Source organism: Anguilla rostrata, chromosome 15, assembly GCF_018555375.3.
Source record: "Anguilla rostrata isolate EN2019 chromosome 15, ASM1855537v3, whole genome shotgun sequence".
In the NCBI taxonomy this organism is placed as follows: Eukaryota; Metazoa; Chordata; class Actinopteri; order Anguilliformes; family Anguillidae; genus Anguilla; species Anguilla rostrata.
The window spans coordinates 33,200,282-33,219,300 of record NC_057947.1 but is presented as its reverse complement, the minus strand read 5'-3'; the positions used below and the strand labels follow the sequence as shown (position 1 = coordinate 33,219,300).

At 41.3% G+C, this 19,019-nt stretch overlaps 1 long non-coding RNA gene across 3 annotated transcripts; it reads left to right on the top strand.

The window, feature by feature from the left end:
- The first annotated feature begins 4,430 nt into the window (after positions 1 to 4,430).
- Positions 4,431 to 18,797, top strand: LOC135240772 (uncharacterized). Of its 3 annotated transcripts, none has more exons than XR_010325785.1 (4): positions 4,431 to 4,580; positions 4,843 to 5,039; positions 13,375 to 13,448; positions 17,135 to 18,797. It is a non-coding gene; the product is annotated as an uncharacterized LOC135240772 (long non-coding RNA). The 3 variants fall into 3 exon arrangements; XR_010325783.1 differs by having other exon boundaries at positions 4,843 to 5,117; XR_010325784.1 differs by lacking the exons at positions 13,375 to 13,448; positions 17,135 to 18,797 and adding an exon at positions 7,133 to 8,697 and having other exon boundaries at positions 4,843 to 5,117.
- The last annotated feature ends 222 nt before the right edge of the window (positions 18,798 to 19,019 follow it).

The following is a 19,019-nucleotide window of genomic DNA, read 5'->3' as shown; positions in this document are numbered from 1 at the left end:
AGGGAGAGGAGAGTGTATGAGATTAATGAAGGCCAGTCAAGTATTCCCAAAAGAAGCTCTCTCTCCTCCAGGACTCTCTTCAGGAACCCCCCCAAACAGACACTCTCTCTCTTGGTCTGGCTCTTATTTGAGAGAAACCTTGTCTGACGAAAATAACTTATAAATAACATCCAGAATGCACACTCACACCTGCACACACATACACACACACACACACACACAGACTTACAACTTACACTCACTTGCTCAGATGCTGGCGGTTAAGAAAAAAAAAAAAAAACATTTTGAAGATACTAAAGGTTTGACATTCTAAAGAAACCTGCTGCCTATCACGACGGCATCTGCATTACAGCCGTGGCGGGAGATTCACTTCCTTAGAACGTCTCTTCCTTTTCTCCTCCCATGTTTAAGGGGTGCGTGCCACATCTGCGCAGAGTTTGTTGTCATTTGTTTGCGGGGCGGACAAAGAGCAAACAGAACGCTAATTACACACCGCGGTTTCATCACCAGCGTCTCGCGCTCACTCGCCAAATCAAAGTGGCACGGCACTTATGCACTTGACCGTTTCCTCAACTTCACTGTTTGCTGAGTGTGCATTGGGGGCGACATAGCTCAGGAGGTAAGAGCGGTTGTCTGGCAGTCGGAGGGTTGCCGGTTCGATCCCCCGCCCTGGGCGTGTCGAAGTGTTCCTGAGCAAGACACCTAACCCCTAACTGCTCTGGTGAACGAGAGGCATCAATTGTAAAGTGCTTTGGATAAACTGATATCTTTTTTTAAATAGGGTCTTTATTGTGTACGTCATACAGTAGGTGTATGTTTTCACTCAAATATGATCTTTAATATTTTTAAGTCTTAGCCTAGATATTGGCTCCGGTTTCACAGTCAGGTGCAAATGCTTCTCAGACACTTTTATTATTTTAATGCACTATTTCTGGATTTCAAAAAACCCCTTGCTAGGATTTGAAAAAGTCTGAAACTTTCAACAAACATTGCCAGTTTCAGCTCACTTTTCATTGGCTTCCTCCGCTCCTAAAATTCAAGTCTTGACTCCTGACATTTAAGGCCTGTCATGGTGGGGTTTGGTTTCTTGCTACTGTGTACCTTGGAGCTACCGACCCTAACGATCCCAAAGTAAGTCTCAGTACAGTAGATTTTGGTCTTTCAGACACACAAAACTTATAAAGGGCACTCTTTTTGGTGACAGAGCCTTCTCAGGAAACATACCACACCTTTGACGTTTTTGCACAGATTTTTGATTGACGTGTGGCACAGACTTCCTCGTGATTGGCAGTAAATTCGCTGACGGTTTGACACCTCGGAGGCGAAGCCGACCCATTCCCTTCTGTTCTCCGACCCGCCGCTCTACACCACGGTGTACCTCCGTACGCCCTTCGAGGGACGGGTCTGGAAGGCTGTCATGTTGGTGCAGAGTCACTGACGGCAGTTAACATGCAGTCATTCCCCTGGAAAGACAGGTGACATCTGACAGCCTGAATAAAAGGAGCCTTGTCTGTTAAAAGAAAAAGGCAGCAAGAATTTTTTTGTGTTTATGTATTTGTGTATTTACGTATTTGTGTTTATGTATTTGCATTATATTCAAATTATAATCCCTTTTAGGATTGGTAGCCTCCCTGCACTAGGGGACCTGCTGGTGTAAGATTTAGCACAGTTCCACAGGCTGTAGCCATCCCACTCTAGGTGCAGCTACAGCCAGTTATGTTGTGCTTTGGAGCTGCTGGCCTCAGTCAGGACTGAACCACACAGAGTCGGTTTTAGGATTCTGGTGGCCCTAAACGGGACTGAACTGGGGGAACCAATCGCAGACTGGGAAATCGGCGCAAGAACATGTTGGAAAGGGAATTATTAACCGAAATATGCTTCATTTTCCAAACCCAGCAGTTATAACCGTCAACACTCTTGTTGGACGTCCGGCATTCTGAATACCTAACACAAGTGCATCAACAGTTAAAACGCCTCACTTGTGTAACTTACGTGAAATATAAATATATTTCATTTCATTTGGTAATTATTTTCAAAGATGTCAAGTTAAATTGTGGAATTGTTTGATAGGCAGAGCAAACTATTGGATTAACCTTCAAATCAAAATGTACAACTCGCAATAATTAAAATGACTTTCCAAAAATACATGGAAAAAAAGCCTTTAAACTTGAGTTGTGTGTCACATGAGTGGTTGTGGTCCGAAAAGACTGCATGGGGCATTTATGCCAGTCGCTGGCCCTGAAACCATGGGGCTGTAAAAAGACATGAGCGCACCAGCGTCTTAGCAGGATTTGTCACACAGAGGTTAAAGTAAGGCACTCCCACAGTCAGTGGCACTCTAGTACTTCTCTATGTTTCCCAATAATGTTTTACTCCAAACAGGTGCTGCACATCGCGCATCAGCCAAATGATGTTCCTCGGTGCCCGTAAGGGTTGGGGAGACAGCCAATGAGCACCAAGAGCCAGGAATCTGTTGGCATGGCTGTTGTGGCAATGGCCCATTTGTGTATTTGTATTCAATGTCAGCCTGGCTTAGTGGGCCTCACAGGCTTGTGTGTGTGTGTGTGTGTGTGTGTGTGGGTACGTGTGCGGGCAGGTGTGCATGTGTACCCCTGTGTGCGTGCGTTTGCGCGCAGTGTATGTACTCACTATAAACCTCAAAAAATAACATTGTTGTAGTTACATGTATAGAATAATAGAAACTATTTTATGCAGGGATTCAATCAGCGATAGAAAGGCACTGAAGGAGGGTGTAACAACAGTTCATAGTCTCTAAATAAGGAAGTGCATCATTAGGAAGAGGACAGGTCTGTCTTGTTACATGGACACTGACTGTTCAGATCAGGGCTTCCCATTGTCCAATGTAAAGCTATACTGAAGAAAAGGGGGGGGGGGGGGGGGTAAAGAAGAGCTATACAGCGTGATAGCTGACATGGGAAAAAATGTCCATGAGTCAACACTTCACAAACTTGGCCTGCATGACAGGCAGGAAACCACAGGAAAGTAGGGTACCAAAAAAAGGTTTAAAAAAAAAAAAAAAAGAAAAGAAAAAAAAAAGAATCCAACCCCCATAGTAATTTCCATGACAATCCACCAGTACAATAGCCCATTATATAAAACATTGCAGTGCACAGTCTGCATTACAGTGTCCAATTTGAGAAATAGAGAGAGAAAGAGAGTTGGAGAGAGAGAGAGAGTAAGAGAGGGAGAGAGAGAGAGAGAAAGAGATTTTCTACTGCCTGACTTGGTTTTGAGATGACTGGCATTCAGGCAAAGAGATCCGTCATGCATTTTACATCACGATTTAATATGTCCAACCAGAAATAATGTAATATAAAACCCAAGGCCTCCAAGGTATTTATTTAATGTCAGACTTTACTGAACCAATAAAAACTTTCCCCTCACCCTTAGAAAATGGCACTGTTCCCTTGGGTACACGCTTTGTAGTTCAGTCGTCCACTTTTTAATCCAACCAGTTATGAATATTTCATGAAAAAAATCATTATGTGATGAATGCAAATGAATCATTTCATACATAACATATGACAGGGTAGAGCTAACAATGTAAGGTAGAGTCTGATATTTGTTTTGATAAATGTGGCCAAAAAATGAAATCACTCTCTGGTTCTGCAATGAAATGTATTCTATCTGCAATATATTTCACACACACACAGACAAAAATAATAAAAGGGATAGATCCACTAAGAATAATATTCAGAAGTTTGTGCTGCTTATTGTACAACTAACAGCTGTGAACAATATCATTTTCCATATTAATAATTAAATTGTTGATGCAAATCAAGTAACCACATATTTTGTTCAAATAGTTAGCAAATGTCTTTCATGAGTCCAATAATGTCATGTTATAGCCACAAAACATGGCATTTTTGCCAACTAATTAGCCGTCATAAAATATTTGTGAGTGAGAGAGTTTCATCTTCTCTGTTGCATTAGTTTCAGGTTGCAACAGAGAAGATGGCTGCGCCTTGTCTCAGTTGTCTGAGATTATTTTATTATTTATTATTATTTTTAATTCAAAAATGGGTCCGGGTTTCAAGTTATCTTGGAAAGTGCAAAAGAAAGTAAAAAATTAAAATGCTGGTTTTCTCTGCACCTTGAACAGGTACTGACTTAACATTATTTGGAAACTTAGCTGTAAATTACCTACCTGTACAAGGGATTCTAATTTGATGTACAAATAATGTCTCAGGAACAAAAATTGGAACCATAGTGCCACAGGAGATATTGTTTGAATGATCAGAAATCTAACGTCTTCAATATTTCTTGGAGGAACTTACCATCCCAATTCATAGACTTGGACCATTTTGAAGAATTCGTTGTCATCTTTTTCAGCAAGCAAAGGGCAACGCACAATTCGCTACTAGAATGTACGACAAACTATGTGCGTGTACATGTGTGTGCGTGCATGCTTGTGCCGTAAGCGGTGGGCGCGTGTGAGTGAGCGCAAGCATGTGGGCAGTTTTGTGCGCGTTCACCTGCGTGTGGGGTTGAGCCCCACAGACACGTGTTCAAGGAGAACCAAGGAACCAAGATGGAGCGGGGTTTGAAACTAGTTGGAGGTAGGGATAAAATTAACGCAGCGCGGTGGATGGCTTAGGGCCAAACAAAAGAGAATGGTTAACACACGGAACGTTTATAATAATAACCATTGAAACACAACAATCAATAGCACACAATAATCATTAGCACATTTACGTAGATGCAGTCATAAATGTTGCTACGTTCAGTCTGTTGCTAATTATTCTACGATATATGCCCAGACTTAGGCCTACTTGAGTCCTTTGGTTTGGTTCCGCTGTTGAAATGCTTTTTGTTTTCCAGAAATTGGTACGAAAAAGCGGAAGCCTTTTTCCCGTTTCTTCAGTTTCAAGACACGCAACTTGATCCTTGACACAGGCCGCTTGCCTCGTGGGACTTGCTCTGCAGGACTCGATCCCTGTCCGATTCTCTCCTGGTTCTTCTTCGACCACCTCTAATCGGCGTTCCTCCGGAGCGTCTCCTTCCTCCAGCAACCGGGGGTAAGAGTATACGCGAGATACCCGGTTGCAGGCCTCCGCACGCCGGCTGCATGCGGAGAGGGAGACGGGAGAAGGGTGGTGAGTACAGAGAGCGGAAATTGAACAGAGAGTGAAACAAATCCGACCTCGGTTTTTTACTGAAGGTTGTGTGTATTTCAAATTTTACAGTAAGCCAATTGATTTTTATAGTTTTTAGTCCTAAAACCCAGAAGTAAATTTGCATTTTTTAATCAGATTTCCAATGCTTGTTTCCCACTGGGAGATCATTTTCTGCCTAAAAAATAAGGTTTGTGGTTAATGCAAAAGGTGAGCAGAGTTTTTGTTCTACGAGATAAATTACTTCCAGTAATATATGAACCCTGTATTTCGAAACTGTTATGTGCTTCTTTTTTTTTTTTAGCCACAAGTGAATTGTTTGATTATAAATCGAAAATTGTGGTGTATATATTTGTCCCAAACATTATGGAGCTCACTGTACATATGAAGTGGGAATATTAAGAAATAGCTGCCTGCATCTCAGGCCAGAAGCCCCCATAATACAACACACAAAAAGTATTTCATTGTATTACAAAAATTAAACAAAATCAGTCCTTGGTCCCATCCACGTTTCTTGTTATAGGCAATATTTTGTTCAGCTGAGGTCATTGACAACATGTTTAAGTTTTACCATTGTAATCGTAACACCATCCAAAATGGACTCATTGCAATTTTTTTTTTCTTTGAACTAATGTTCCTTAAATGTTTTCAAAGACCAGCTGTCACACACAGCAATTAGTATCCTGCTGATTTCACAATTTGTCTATAATGTAATCAGTTGAAAATTGTAACCTCATTCTAAAGGAATTTCCTTAGAGCACATTACTGAAAATTAAATCATTAGTAGTCCTGACTGAGCACTGGGAGATGAAAATGGGCCCTGCATTTACTCTACATGGCCTGCATCACTATTTCATATAATGTGGCTTTAAGTGCAAAAAAAAACAATCCCGCAGCAGACATTAAAAGTGATTAATTTAGAAAAATGAATCAACTTAAGAACAATTTAGGTGTTGCAATCGTCAGATACCCAGTTTTACAGAAAATAAAAGGGACAAATATGTCATAAAGTAGTTTAATCTTTTATGGTCATCAAACAGCAACTTTGCCACTTGGAACATTGTGCATTTGCTTTTCTGCTAATATCATTGGCTTTACTTGTTCAGTCAACCAATGACCAGCCATTATTGCAATGGCTGTCATTCTCACATGACCCCTAGACGGTAAGGTTCAATAACTTTTTGGGGTAAGGCTGAATGTGTAAAAAGAATAATTTTACATTTTTCTATTTGACCAAATGATCTGCTTGTTTGAAATCTGCTGAGCTCCTTGATGAACTTATGTAGGGTTTTGTCTGTGTGCTGTGTGGTGAGAGCAGCATTCTACTGTGGGACTGTACACGTGGTTAAAGATGAAATTAGATACTCTTAGTACAGTGAGTTTGGATAGGTCTTGTGTTCTTTAAAATGAGAGAGACAGGGTATCAAGGTCTGCTGTCTGTCCAGTAGGTTTTACAGATCGCCATTTAATAGTTGTAGGAAGGTGCATTTAAAAGAGGTAGTTATTTATTGGAAACTGAATATTAAATTAAAATTACATGTTTGTGCCAAGTGTGAGAAATGTTGGCAGAAGTGGAAAGGGGGGAGGGTGGAAAGGGGGGGGAGAGAAATTTAGAAACTCTAATCCTTTTAGTGGGAAGGTGGGTACAGTGCAGATTATAACCTTTTGCGACCAGTACTCAGCTCTTAGTGGGACTAGTAGCAGAGGGGCTGTGGGGGAGGAGCCTGAAAGGGGAATCTGATAGAGGCGGAACTGATAAGACACAAGAACACTGATCTGTTGTAGGCTCTTAATGTGGGGGGAAAAAGAAACCTGGCAACTATTGTGAATTATAGGGTATAAGGGGGCTTTTATTAGAACCAGCTTCTTGACTTTAAATGACATGCATGCTCCGACCTAGTGCATTCTTTTGTTTAATTTGGAATGGAGGTGCAGTGAAAAAAGGTGTGCTTTTTAAACCTTCCTGGAGGGTGGATAAAGTTGTGTGTTCCGACGAGGCGGAGGATGTGGACAGTGGAGCGAGCTGCAGGGGGCTTCGCAGAGAACTTCCCGAGCGGTCTCTGGAGAAATCAGCAGACCCGGACTCTGAGCCCGGTGTGCTGGAACTCGCTGTACAGCGGCTGTGGGACGGATGTGTTTGGGCCAACGCCCCAGACACTGATGGACGGCCTGCTGATGCTTACGGGATGCTTTGGGGATGCATTGGACAGGATCTTTATTGGGTGGTGATGGAGCGTTTGAAGAAAAGGGGGGCTTCCACAATGCTATCACCAGGCAGTGCTCACTTTTCTGCCAAAGAAAGGGGACTTGTGTCTGTAAAAGTACCAGAGACTTTTGGCACTTATGTGCTGATTTTAAGATACTGTCCATAAATGTGTCGCAAATAGATTAAAGAAATGTTTGTCTAGACTCAACATACACAACAATCGAACATACTGTATCCCTGATCAAGACAATCTGTTTCTGATAAGAGATGTATTAGACTTAGCAAATGTTCACAACCTGAACTTAGGACTTTCTTTTTCCATTGATCAGGAGAAAGGTGTTAATCTTGTTGATCACTGAGCTAGCGAAATTGCTAGAATCATTTGGGTTTTGGGATGGATTTTTTTCCAGGGGTGTGAGGTTGCTGTATTCCAGTGTGTCCTGTTGGGTAAAGGTTGCGGGGTGGGGTGGGGTGTCAGCAGGCTGATAGAGGTGCAGCAGGGCATCAGACAAGGGTGATTATTAAGAGGTTAATATACCTATAAATTTGGCCATGAATTACCCTTTCTAGGATTTTTGATAACACTTTGTATGGAGACAGGTCTGTAGTTACCTTCTGTAGTTTTACCTTACTGTCTTTTTTTGTAAAGCACAGTAGCTCTGGCCTTTTCAAATTATTGGGGGACTTTTGATTTAGAAATTATAACAGATGTATTTATTAAAGACATTGTGCCAGAAGCGAAAGGTATTACGTAAGAACGCTGTCACCTTTTACGTGCTTTTCCTGGGAATGTTGCTGCCTTTGTTAACACTAGAGTTGTGGCGGAACATTTCTGCTAATCTTATGAGGGCTAACCTGGCAAAGTGGAGGAACGCCTTGCATGGAAAATCGACTCCTGCTCCTGTTCACACACGCACAACACCAAAAAGGAAAATTGCCAGATTTAGAAGGTTTACCGGTTAAGATGCGTGTGTGAGCAGGGCTCAGAGGGAAAGCTCCCCCAGCATCGAGCGAATTCAGTCAGGGCCAAACGTAGGGTAACGAGGGCGGCCCCAATCGAAACATCAAACAGCACATCAGAGAATGGGGGGGGGGGTTCTCTCTCATCCCCTCAACACTCTCTTGACGTATTTTCTCCCTGATTCACGCCTGCTTTGATTAGTTCCATTAGCTCTGGATTGTGCCAGGTGGCTGCTGGGTGGTCTGGTGCACCATTGCCTTGAACAAAACCGATGCTCCTTAACTGTTTGAATTAAATGACGCCGTTGTCCCCTCCCACCCACATCCCCACCGCCATTTTCATTTGGCTTGGCTGTAAAAGACCCCATTAAAACATGAATGGAATAAGAAAAACAATGCTTTAATGTCTTCAATAATCCGCTGCATCATAACCTCTGTCATTGTTGTTTCCAGGGAGTGAATTAAATATAAATCTACAAAAATACAATTCTTGTCTGAAAAATTATTCACAGGGCATGTTAGTTTGCAACTTCAAAAAAAAGAAGAAAAAAAAGCAAAACAAGCAGCGTCTAATTTTTGGCTAGTTACCCGAGCCATCCGACAGACACATTCGTTACAATCAGTCGGGCCATCTGAAGCATGCTCAGCAATGCGCGGCTAATGAGCCAAATTGGGAAGTCGGGAAAAGTACCAAAAGACCTTTTGGATGCTTCTCTATTCTGGTTCAGTTTCTATGGCGGTGATTTTCTAAATAGGCACCAAAAGTCCATCATTCCTGTCGATGTACTCGAGGCAGTTATGACAAACGGGCCTATTTGGAAGACTCTAGGCAAGCCTCTGTAGATATTGGATTGTCACAATCGCCTGAATTCATTTAAACAGTCAGTGGGGGTAAATGGGCTACACAGGTTGAGAAGGAACATGAAATAGAAGACAGAATAGAATAGAATGTCAAACTCAGAACGAGTATTTGAGTGACCACGAAACAGAAAAGAGCTGAGCAGCTGACTAATGTCGTCTGAGATTTGACGGATGTGTTTTTCACAGCAAATATTCCACTTGCAAAAACGAATTATCCTATTTTTACATGCATTTTAAATAGGCGTGGAATAAATGGCAGGGATATTTAGGATTATTTCGGGGGTGTTTTGCGCTTCTATCTGTTCCACCTGAACGCTGCAAAAATGCGCCCCCCCCCCACACACACACACACACACACACACACACCTGCAGTTCTGTGAGCTGAAAGCCACACATGAGTGTGGGGACCTTTCTGTCCATCATCATCTGTGCTTAATTAGGGATAATGCGTGTCCCTTACTGTGGAGGGGATAATTATAGACTGACAAGAAGGTCCCTTTGACCTGAGGTATGACTGAATTGCAGGTGAAAAAACTGCCCTAGATTAACTATAGCACTGTGGTTTTGTCATGTGGAGGTACTTAACGTTTTTCATCATGAACGTTTTTCATTAAATTTATGAAACGTTCACATTATACAGAGCTGGGAAACAGCAGGTTTTACAGAAGCCAGTCATTCTCTTGTGGCCTTTGCTAGTTAGTTTCTGACTATGGTGAGAACTATGTCTACAATCAATGTGCTAACTGAAAAGACACTTCACATTATATTCCAAATTGTAAGAGAGAGAAGAGTTTTATGTTGAAATTGAGAAAGAAAAGAGAATTACACTAATCTGCATGATATTCATATTTCAGAAGAGACGCCACAATCACTAATACAAAAGGCAGCATATGTGTGATCTTTTTATCTTCCGAACGCAAACACATTTGATTTCCTGTTGCCGTGGTTTCTACGTCCAAGCATCCTGTTAATTTAGCAACTGTATGCGTGCGGCAGCTAGTGCATATTTTCATATTATGCTAATTTATGAATACATTAGAGCGGTTCGGTGTGAAGTAATTATTTTTCTGCCCCATAATTAGGGTAAACGAACCCCTGCGCCCATTCTCATTTCAACTCAATTACCGGCGTGTCCTACCCACTTAATTCCTCTCTGTAATTTAAAATGTGAATTCACTTCTTTTGATATTTCATTTAAGAGTTAACGCCACGTGCTTTCTGTGATTTCCTGATGTTCTGTCTGTCCCCCCGGTTTGACTGACTGACTAGTTGCATGATTGTTTTTTGTGCGTTATGTTAGAGGTGCACCCAGAACTTTATGACATTTTTTCAAACGAGAGACATCAGGTATCATCAAACTAATTCTGTTTCAAGTGTGATTTTCAATGGAAAACTAAATCGGGTGTTCTGTGCTTTTAATCCGAGTGCTACACAATGTGCATTGCTTCCTGGTGTGCTCGCTGTATTCCCAGCAAAACCTTTATTTCTAATTACTTTTCACATTTCTAAAGCAAGCCAACAGCACTGAAAAGGTCATAATGATGAAGGTGTGATTCATAACGCGCATGAACACAGCCAACAGAACTTCTGCTGCAATCACCACCCCATCCGACTTACAGTCGAATGCCGCTCGGAAAATAATTTAAAGTGATATTTGGTGCAATCGTGTGTTTCCAGGATCGTAGTGGTAATCTCCATATGAGGTCCATCCATATTGAAAGGAGGCCAAGCAAAAATAGCAAAAGTGTCTCTACACCGGATTTTACGGTTTCATATTAAACTTGGTAAATTGCTTTTTTTTTTCTTTCTTTTTTTTGCTCCTCCCTTCAAAATACAATCACAAACGTTGACATTTTCTGACTTGTGTCCTTTGTCAACTTGGGTCTGCTGAAGAAGATGACTGTTCATTGTAATAAAATGCTTATGGGGGATAAGAAGGGAGATGGAAATCAGGCTTTTCATTATACTCCAGGTCGTTTGATGGATGGGCTCAAAGTTGCCTTGTTCAGTTGATTAGATTTTGCACCAGCCCTCCTCTCCAAACACACACATACACGCGCACACAGAGACAAACGCACACACTGATGCACGCACACGTACACACACACACACACTGATGCACCACACGCCCGCACACACACACACACACACACACACACACACACTGTTGCACGCGCGCGCGCGCACACACACACACACACACAGACATGCACTGACGCGCACACATACACACACACTGACGCACACAAACACACACACACACATGCACTCACACTCACTCATAGATACAGGCACGCACGCACATGCACACACACACACACACACCAATAATACATTTAAGAGTATGTATCCTGCTTTACAGAGAGAAGAGAAAGGTTAATAGAGTTTCTCCCGTTGAATTAAACAGGATGTGAAATCTCGACAATTATCATTTTTTTAACAGTCTTGGCTAAGCCTGGAACAGATAGCACTATTTAAAGGGAAGAGTTCATGAAAATGTGACAGAATCTTAAACTGAATAAAATATAGATGGGTTTCTGTACAGAAGGCTGGCTGCTGCGATTCATATTCATGCTCTGAAGTACATGGATATGACAGTATATGCTGTATATTGGAGGATCTTTGCACAAAGATGTTTTAGCTACTCATTAAAAACTGCACTAACATGTAACTACACACTACGCGATTTTATTCACTGTGAGTCGGTGGGTGGCATAAAGTTTCAGTGATATTAACATAAAGGTGGTTATAATGCTAATAGCCTTGTAGGCCTGAAGGTGCTTCCTGCTTCCATAGCAATGAAGATGTGGTTTCTGTCTTATCCCTCAGGTAATTTTGGTGGTTTTTGGCAGTTGTGGTTGTGGAAATGGATATCGATTTGGTTCTGTTGCCCCCCCTCCCCCTTCATGATGTCCAGCTCTACCCAATTAGAACTGACTTGACAGGATAACCTTACCTGATCAGAATTAGCCCATAGATTGCGTTTTGGCCAATTAGAAAAATGAGGGAAATTGTGTTTTAAACAATCATTACCTAATTAGAAAGCAAATGGGTCTTTGTAGAACATTAGAAAAATGTTCCCATTGACCCCTCTGTCTCACAGAACATGTATTAGGGAAAAACTGTGAACATTACCAGCAAATATGAGTTCTTTTTATTTTTATTTATTTTTACTAGGATTGATTATGAAACTAAAAATAAAAGTTCTTTCAAAAGAACTCCAGTTTTTTAGAAGATGTTCCATAGAAATGTTTCATGTGCTGTGATTGTCAGTATATCAGAGGATGCTTTGCTTTGAGTAGAAGTGCACTGCTTTATGGTAGTGCAGCTTTGTAACAGCAGGAACAAGAAAAAAAAAAATACAGAAAAATATATATTCTCAAAAACTGCAAAATGTGGTGAAGAAACTTTTTTGGTCGTAAATAAGGCATTGGTGACCATACTCAGGATACTGAGTTATTAATAAAGTATATATCATCTGCGAGTCATACAAGTAATCTTGGAATAAACATCAGGGAAGTAAATAAATATTGCACTATATTTCACATTCAACGAAGATGGTGTAGTGAAACATGTAGTGTTCAGCAGATACAGAAACAGAGTTTTACGGCTGGCTTATTTAGAGGCTGGGAACAACCGAGTAAGGTTCCACAAAATATGAGATGTCCCCAACCCACCCTATGGACCAGCATGCATGCATTCATATGGCCGGTATGAATGAATATATAATGCTGATAATGCCATACCTTCAAATAAGATTTATATATTTATATATAATATTCTTATAATCTTCTTGCATGTCATACAGCTTGCATTTTGGGCAGCAGTGTAGTGTAATGGGTAAGGAGCTGTGCCTGTAACCTAAATCACAGGTTCAGTTCCCAGGTTGGACACTGCTGTTGTACCCTCGAGCAGGGTACTTTAACCTGCATTGCTTCAGTACATATCACAGCCGTATAAACAGATGCAAAGTAAATGCTATGTAAAAAGTGTGTAAGTCGCTCTGGATAAAATTCCTGTAATGTAATGCATTTCCTGTGAGGACAGACATGGTAGCAGCTCAGATCTGATCATGCCTCATGGCCCAACATGGAACAGAAAGATTCTGCCCATGCAGGTCAGGCTGACAGATGGCTCAGTGACCTCAGACACAAGCTCCAGTTAATGCAGCTTATTTTTCACTGCTAATTACAGTCTTCCTTTGCCCCACAGTCAACATCAGAAACCTCTGATGAGTTCTGCCAGAGACCTGAGAGGGACAATTACCACATTGAAGGTCTGCAGCTGTAAGTAGAACTGACACACTGTGCTGACGCTGCTACTGTACTGTATATATTGTGTGTCCGTGACGCTGTCCGTGGTGCTGAATGGACACAGTGCTGTCCATGGAGATGAATGGACATGATGCTGTCCATGGTGCTGAATGGACATGATGCTGTCCATGGTGCTGAATGGACATTATGTTGTCCATGGTGACGAACGGACATGATGCTGTCCATGGTGCTGAATGGACATGATGCTGTCCATGGTGCTGAACAGACATGATACCTGGTGCTGTCCATGGTGCTGAAGAGGACTGGTGTTATCAATGGGACTGAACTCCACGGTGCTGCGGTGTCAAGACCCACGTTTATTCATTTTCTTTAAAACGGCAGGGGATCGTAAAAATTGGCAAATCAGTTCTTTGGACGAATGCTCACTTGGCCTTTATAGAACTCCAGCCCAGGCACCACAGATTTCAGGCCACACAATTTCCTGCTTCCTGGATTTTTTTTCGGTCCTTGAGTATGACACTGATCCTGATCAGCATAGGGTGGGACCCTGTGATGAGATGTATTAGAGTATGTCATTGTGCAAGATGGAGTACCCCAGTGTCTCTTGACACTTTACCGAACCTGCCCTCCTAGTGCCCCCCTCAGGAACCTACAATAGTCCTGTCCCTGTCCAACAAAGAGCCACCAGAAGGGATATAGAGAGGGGGGGGTGGGCACATTACTGAGGAATTTTACTCTTCCTCCACATTCTGTAATTCCATCTGAACAGTATCTCTTACAATCCTAAACTGGAAACCAAATGTGTGAGAGCTTTTCCCAAAAAAGGTACTTCACTTGCCCTTAAGATTTCCTACATAACTTGATGCACCGCTGCATGTCTGATATTGCTTTTCATTATTGCTTTTACTTCTACTGGCCATTTGTTAGCTGATCCAACAGACATACTGTCTCTGTTGCTTACCATCAATATATTTTTTATTATTATGTGTAATGCTCCCTGGATAAGGGCATGTACTAATTCATATTAACAAGCATACTTATACAGCCTGTTATTAATGACAGTTTTAAGGATGCAAATGGATGCAGTATGCACACCGCTCAAGTATTATTTGTTGTGGCGAGAATAATAGATCACGTCAGTTAAAAAAATAAAGATTAATAAAACATACTCTCACACATTTAAATGTGGATCAGGTTCTTCTTTTAAGGCTGGCTTAGCCTCAGAGTGTATATGTTCCAGAACATTCCGGAACAATCGATGAGAGCGCACTTTGTGTGATTTGAGAGCTGTGCTTCTCACGTGTGGTCCTGCTTTTTCTGGGTGTCTGAGTACTTGGTTTGACCCTCATCTGTGTGAGCATCCATACAGTGTCCATACAGCCTGTGCACAATTCTGTGTTTGAAACACTGATAAACAGCTTCTCTGCCCTGTCTCTAGACCTCTTCTTTTTTGGTAGGTTGACCTACAAGTGAGTTAGGGTTATTTTTTTGTGACATTGTAAAAAATTGTATCTGTTATAATCATAAATTGCAATTATTACACAGATTGCTCTTCTCCCTGGCATCTGACAATGTATAAAAAAATATAAAACAAACTCATTCTTTACTCAAGTGATCTGAAGGAGTTTGGAGATGCATGCATTCAATTTGCCTTGACACGAGTGCACCTCCTTGAATTAAACCAGGAACAGTGACTCAGCCTTGTTTCAGGCTACATATTCCATTGTCCTTATTAGCGATGACCGGGAAACCAATGAGCTTCAAAAAGGTCTTTATACATCCAAGGTCCTTTGAAAGGAACAGGGATGAAAGAGAATGTATTAGCAAGGTGCCTCTCTGTATGTTTGCCCTCAACCTGGATGTATTTCCCCTCGTCAAGCAGCACTATGTATTATATATGAACATTGTTGGCTTGCAGCTCCTTGTTAGCACCTTCTGAAAGCGTCACCTAGCAGCGGGTACCATGGTGACGGGCCCCATCTAAAGAGAATCCGCTTCACAGGTGTGACAATAAACGGCTCCAGGCCAGAGGTTGGCTCCGGGTTATTTGTGTTTGGCTCGTTGTGGATAATTAGAAAGGGGGTGGAAAAGCCAAAAAAACCCAAAAACTCTGGATTAATTCAGCTGGCAGGTGTTCCCCTCTGAATGGAGAGGCAAAGATAAACCTTGTGGGGGGGGGGGGGTAGGAGGGTAGGGGGGGGGAGAGGGGAGGGGGGAGAGCATCAAACATAGAAGAGAATAATAAATGAGAAACGGGATGCTGGGCCCTCAGCCTACAAATGAGGAGCAGAGAATGTGAGCAAGCGTCAAACCTTGCGCCTTGTGTTTATCTAAACCCGCATTTACACCCCTTTCCCCTTTTTTTTTTTGGAATGCTCAGGGGCGTCTGTGAGCCGTGCTCACCCCCTCCTCCGCTGGGACGTCCCGAGAGCACAGGCTCCCCTGTCAGCCAGCTCTCATTTTCGCCCGCGGTCCAGCCGAATTCGGTTGAGGGCTACCTTTCATTTTCAGGTGGCGAAAGCAGGGTCCAGCGGTATCGCAGTTTCTTCACTCCGGTTTTGACTTGAGAAGAATGTATGCATCCCCATGGGCAGGTCAAAATCATTTATAACATTCTTTTAATACTCTGTTGGTTGTAAAGAGCATCACATTGTCGGGTACATGTCTCTTGTGTGAGTGCTGCAAAGGCTACTCCTGTTAAAAAAAACAATGGGATCTGGAGTAGTGTGCAACTAAAACATACCAGATGAGACCAGGAGGATCACAGAGCAATAATCCATCATCAGTATCCACATGCATATTCAATACATTTATTTTAGGAATTATGTCTAATCTATGATTATGAATTAAATATCTAACAATATTAATATCAAAACATTGCTGGGCTATAGCAGGTACCTATCTGTCAGGGGTTGCTGGTGCAAAATGCATCAGTGTCATCCCACTGACTCTCACCCTCCCTCCCTGGCCAATCCTGTCCAGCCCACAGACAGCGCTGCCCATCAGGATTGGGTACCAGACCATCAGGCACATCCACACAGTGCAGGACAAGCCAGCCAGGAGGCCTCTTCCTGCCGAGGCTGCTTTCATCAGACCACACCCGCTGCAGTTCTCCCGTTCTCAACTCCACACCACACCAAATCGCCAGGCCTTAATGATGGATGTTTTTCATGTGACCTACAATTGGACATAGGTCACCTCTCTCTATATTGTTTTTTTTATTTTTATTTTTTTGAGGTGTGATGTCAATTAGCTTAACACGAACTGACAGATGTTCCCAAAGTGAGAAAACATGCCCAATCGCGAATCCTGAGTGTTTTTTTGTTTTTTTAATGTGACGGGACTCGAGATGACATCGTATCGCTTGATAGACGAGATCAAAATGATGAGCTCCGGGGAGCTTGTGCTGCCGTTCCTCTTTCCTTATTGCCACAGCTAATTAAGACGGAGTGCATGGCCTGTGCCACTTAAGGCTGTGACCAAACACCCAATCAGATCTTCACTGAGGAGAGGGTGCGTCACTAACTGCATCAAAGCCTCTGATCATTGAATAACCACAGAATTAATACCTCAGATATTATGATTCCTTTATGGTTTACATTTCGGTTTGTTGCCCTACATTGCAGCTCATATTACTGTGCAGTTATTAATTTTCTTGTCCCTTTTCATTTTTTTTTTTTTTTGTTGCATTTCTGCAGATGGAAGAACTGGAAGTACCAGCATTCAGCCTTGAGTCCAGCACCCCAGCCCTGCTCCAACACCGACACTGACACTATGGGAAAAGCCTTCCACCATCCCACTCTCCTTCCCATGACTCCTGCTGAGAACTCATGTGATACACACACATTACAGTTTTCAAAATTACTCCTTCATTTAAGCAGGGTAGTCACATTGAGATTGACATCTCGTTTGCAAAGCTCAAACGTGGCACTACAAGTCTCAGGAGGTTGGGTGGGTGACTGATTGCTCAAACCAAAGTGTCGAGTTTGAAATCAAACTTCGAACAATATAGAAACACAATAATGTGATTCAGATGTACAAATGCCGCAGCGTTAATGGATTCGTTCAACTGCTGATCCGCAACTGCCAAAGCTTTAATAAACCTTGATTGCATTTCCTGCTTTGCAGAATCTGGATTAATGGCATTACGATTTTCCTTCAGTAAGCATTTTGTCATCTGAAAATGACAAATGCTAAAGGTAAATTGATTTTATATGGAGATGGCTTTTATTGATCCCCTTTCGTGTATGAGTATCATAATTATCATAATTATATCACCTCAGATTCTTTGCTTCCTGGATAGAATCACATGCACCACAGATGCTCTATAGAAACCAGATGGTCAGCTCCTGCGTTCCGTCTATCTCCTCTACGATGTCTTGGCCGGTAACAGGAGTCCCTGGCACTGAATTACAGTTGCATCATTGGAGTGGGTCTTGCCCCTTGGTGTGACAGAAAATAGAGAAGGTGGGATTTGCTCATGTGTGGATTTGAAGGTGCTTAATGAAGCTACTGTAGCAGACAGATTTTTATGTAATTTTACATAAGCAACTGGTCTTGTAACCTGAAGGTCACTGGATTGATTCCCGGGTAGGACACTGCTGTTGTACCCTTAAGCAAGGTACTTCACCTGCATTGCTTCAGTATATATCCAGAAGTATAAATGGATGTAATGTAAATGCTATGTGAAAAGTTGTGTAAGTCGCTCTGGATAAGAGCGTCTGCTAAGTTTCTGTAATGTAATGATTTTTTTTCTGCATCGGAATGACAAAATGGCTGCAGATTTGCACATTTTTTCACATTTTGGACATAAGACTGGTGTTTTGATGTTTTTGCACTAAAAGACATTTCATCACACATCCGGGTTTATTAATTTACTTAAACATGATTTTATATGTATCTGACTGAAAAAATTATGAGCATTTTTTGGATGAATTTATTTCTCTATTCTTTTATGTATTGTTTCTGGTTTTGTATTAAAGAAATATGTAATGATAAATGTCTTGAAACCCATTGCTATTAATTTGCTTCAAAATGGTTGTTGAATAAAGAATTGTTTCGCACTTCATTTCAATTTCAATTTTTTTTCATGATAAAAAAACAAATTCTTTTCATGTTTGGCACCTGGTTGTATTTTTTCGCATTTTGGATTATAGTCATATGTGATTTGTAGTTTGTGTTCTGATAGAGATATTTCACAAAAAAAGTCTTCAAGCAAATTGCTATTGATTTATTTCACAATTCTTTTTGAATAAACTAGATTGTGCGTGCATCTGGATGAAACAATGATATCAGAATTTTAGCAATTGCATTTTTTTATTTTGCAAAGAAAGGTATTTCCTAATAAAATCCTTAGAACAAGTTGTATTCTTTTATTTCATTATAGTTGTTAAATAGACATGATGTGCATGCATTAGAATGAAATATTCACATATTTATAAATTGAGATTTTATTCACATTTTGGAAATTAGTCTAATTTAATATGCTGATTTTATAATAGTTTTAATTATAATGAAATTTATTCCACAATGGTTGTGAATGTATCTGGATGAGAAAAAAAAACACATTTAGAATTGTAACAT